The sequence below is a fragment of the Brassica napus genome, chromosome A5 (assembly GCF_020379485.1).
Source record: "Brassica napus cultivar Da-Ae chromosome A5, Da-Ae, whole genome shotgun sequence".
NCBI lineage: Eukaryota > Viridiplantae > Streptophyta > Magnoliopsida > Brassicales > Brassicaceae > Brassica > Brassica napus.
In genome coordinates, this window is record NC_063438.1 from 10,415,238 (window position 1) to 10,418,883 (window position 3,646).

The 3,646-nt window shown below is 38.2% G+C and overlaps 1 pseudogene; it reads right to left on the reverse strand.

Moving 5' to 3' along the window:
* Nucleotides 1-318: 318 nt before the first annotated feature.
* On the reverse strand, nucleotides 319-2,960 carry LOC125608565 (annotated as a pseudogene).
* Nucleotides 2,961-3,646: the final 686 nt, after the last annotated feature.

Below are 3,646 nucleotides of genomic sequence, written 5' to 3' on the forward strand. Positions count from 1 at the left end.
GCCACGTCAGCAGTATCTGATTCTTCCTTTGGCCCAAGCGTATCAGCTGATTTCTCCGGGGCCTTTGAAATCTTGGGGGGCTCTTGTTCTGTTTCTTGTGTGTGTCATAACAGTTGGGCTCTAGTGGCGGCTGAGCCAAGCTCTGACCAAGTTAGGGAGAGGTGTAGACATGATTCTTGTTTTGCTAATTCAAATATTATAGATAAAAGTTTTATATATCACTAGTGTCCTTGCAATACAACAAAAATACCATGATACTAAAATGCAATAATTTTATTGAACAGAACAGCAATGAGATGGATGAAGCTAACGAGTGCTTCAGTGCCTTCTTCTGGCAAGATTCCTCAGGATGTATCCGATGGTTACTCCAATTATAATTCCAGGTGCAAAGCCGAACCCTGCTGCTACCCAACTCAACCTTTCCACTTCTTCGTCTTCGTCTTCTTCTTCGGGCACTGGTGGTTCAGTTTCTGGCGATGTTGGATCTCCACAAACAGGCTTAAGGGAAGGACCATAAAGTCCAGGGTTTCCCTCATAGGAAGAGCAGTTTTGTCGCTGGAACTGTGTACCTTGTGGTATTGAACCTACGAGCTGGTTATGTGAAACGTTGATCCACTCAAGAGACGAGAGGTCCCCTAGCTGTGGAGGGATCTCACCAGAAAGCTTGTTTTGGGATAGGTCCAGTGATTCCAGTGCAGTAAGGTTTGCCAAAGAAGATGGGATGTGTCCTGTGAAAGCATTTCTTGACAGATTGAGAACATAGAGTCCCTGCAAGAGTCCAATGGATTCAGGAACTTGTCCATGGATTCTGTTTCCAGAAAAATCAATGATTGTGTAGATTGTGAGGACACGTTCCATTGCCATTGATACTCCTTTACTCATCAACATAACAGAAACGTAGTTGAAGAGAACCTCGATGTATTCCGGTTGCGTAGAATTATCTTCATTCGTGGATATTGCAGTCCAGTTGAGGAAGTAATCAGATGGTAAGGTACCGTGGAAATCGTTATGTGATACATCAATGATTTTCAAGGCAGGAAACCCGAACCAAGCCCCCCCATTGGAGTGATGCAACATGCCATGAAACTTGTTGGATCGGAGGACAAGAACTTCTAGGCTCTGCAAGGAATTCAAGTGGAACGGGAATGTGTCGTTGATAGCATTACTCTCCAAGTTAAGAACTTCCAGACGAGAACAACTGGTTAGAGATGGAAGAAGCTTTCCCTCCAATAGGTTGTGGCTGACGTCAATGACCCTTAAATGCTTGGCATGCATGCACATGTGAGGAAGACTTCCGATGAGACCATTGTTATGAAGATCCAGATATCGCAGCTCTTGTAATCTCCATAACCAGTCTGGTACTTGACCTTTGATGTTGTTGTTGGAAAGGTATATAGACATTAGATTTCTCTGGTCTCTTATGAAATCAGGAAACTCAGTGATGTTGCAGCTTGACAAGAACAAAAACTCGAAATTTGATGAAAAATCAGAATCTGAAGTGATGTTTGATGTTGAAAGAGGGATGCCCGAAAGATCTAGCCGTACTAGCTTCTTGAGAGAAGAGAAGACATTTAAGTCAACTGGACTATTGTCTCTGAAATTGTTAGACCCAAGGTAGAGATATTCTAAATTGGATAACAGAGAAAAATTCTCGAATCCAACCAGATCACTGAGTTGGTTATTCTCCAAATCAATTTCTTCCAATGAAGAGATTTGGAACAAGGATGAAGGAACTGCTCCAGTAAAAAGATTATCATGGGCAACAACGGCTACCAGTTCGGAGAGTTGCCCAATGTTAGGTGAGAGGGAACCTATGAAGTGGTTTGAATCGAGAGAGAGCCTGAGTAGTTTGGTTAAGTTGAAGATTGCAGATGGAATGTTTCCGGTGAGGTGATTATTGGCAACCTCAAACGTGATCAACTGTTTTAGATTGCCAATGGAAGATGGGATTTCACCAGTTAAAGAGAGAGCCTGAGTAGTTTGGACGAATCAAGTGTCAAAGAAACTAAATGTTTAAGGTTGCCGATGGAATCAGGTATGACACTTGAGAAAGATGTCATAAAAAACTCCATGACTTTCATAGAGTTGTTTCTACGAAAAACAGGAAGTTTGCCTCTCAGATTTGGGTTGTGACTCAGGATAATGGACTGTAAGTTTGGTATCAGAAAAATACTGCTTGGAAATTCTCCATCCAGGTAGCAGTTCTGAAGATGTAGCCATCTCAGAGATTGCATCTTTGAAAACTCGTGGGGGATTTTTGAAGATATGTTTACAAAGCTCATATCCAAGGCTCTAAGGTTCTTAAGGTTACTAGCAAGTAGATGGAGAAAATATGGTGGGTTTTCAATGAACAGCCAACTTGGAGGAGGTAAAAGATAAGAAATATAGGAAAAAGAAGAAAGATCGAGAGACACCAAATTGGTGAGTTGGAGAATTTCTGTTGGTATTGGACCTTTCAATGAAGATCCAGAGAGATTTAGTGTTTCTAGCAACATGAGATTGTTGAACTTATGAGGGATTGGAGAAAAAGTGAAATTATTGCAAGCAAGGTTCAAAGTTTTGAGATGTATCAGTCTAAACAAACTGGAATTCGGTTCGAGACGGCCATAAAGATAGCTGCAACTTAGATCGAGACCAATTACCTTTCCTGACTTTGTATGGCATGTGACACCTTTCCAACTACAACACTCCGTGCTATTCCCCCATGATTTGGTCTTTGGGTAAGACTTAACGTTCACCACCGTGTCATCATAAATTGTCACAGAGTCACCAAAGTAGTCGTTAAACTCACCAGACTTCCAAATTTTGAACTCAGCCTTCAGCTTGAGAAGCAAAACTCTTTCATCTGGATCGCACAGGTCCGGTGTTAGAGATGCAGAAGTGCTTAATAACTTTGCATAGGAGAAGAGAAGAAGAGCGATAGGAAGATAGAAACTGAAATTATAGTATGAGCCTATCATTTTTTTTGTACCAATAGCTTAATGGATGTATAATGTACTTATAGGGAACATTTAGTGTGGTTGGTTTACGAGTGTTCGTTCATTAATAATCGACTAGGTAATAATCTACGGATTGCGCGAGATGTGATTATTAGTTTTGTTATTTTTAATAAAAATACATTAAATCTGTTTAATTTGGATATCGGTTCGGTTTTAAATTGTCTTTTGGCTTTTAATCTCTTAAAATATAACTATTATTTTAAATTAATATTTATTTTTGTTTATTCGATTAGAATGTTTGATTTTTTAGTTTTTTTTGGTAAAAATAAAAAATTACTATTATTTGTTTATTTTCATGTTATGAATTTTAGATAATCGTCATGTCGAACCAATGGTTTCATATCATAGTTTCTAAACGGATAATAGTTCAAGAAAAAGAAAAGAAAATTATTAAGACAAATCATTCACTACAATTTGGTCGGTAGTGAAAGAACCATTAAGAAAAAAATATTTCAACTTCCAAAAAAATAGATACTTCAGTTGTGGTAAATACTTAGTTACAAGGTGCTCACATCAAGGTGCGCATGTATGTGTATGTAAAAGTATATAAAAATTGTTGACAAATATATAAGATATTGTTAATTAATATTAAATGACTTTTTTATTCAAAATAATACATGAAAGATAAAATTAAAATTAATTAAAAA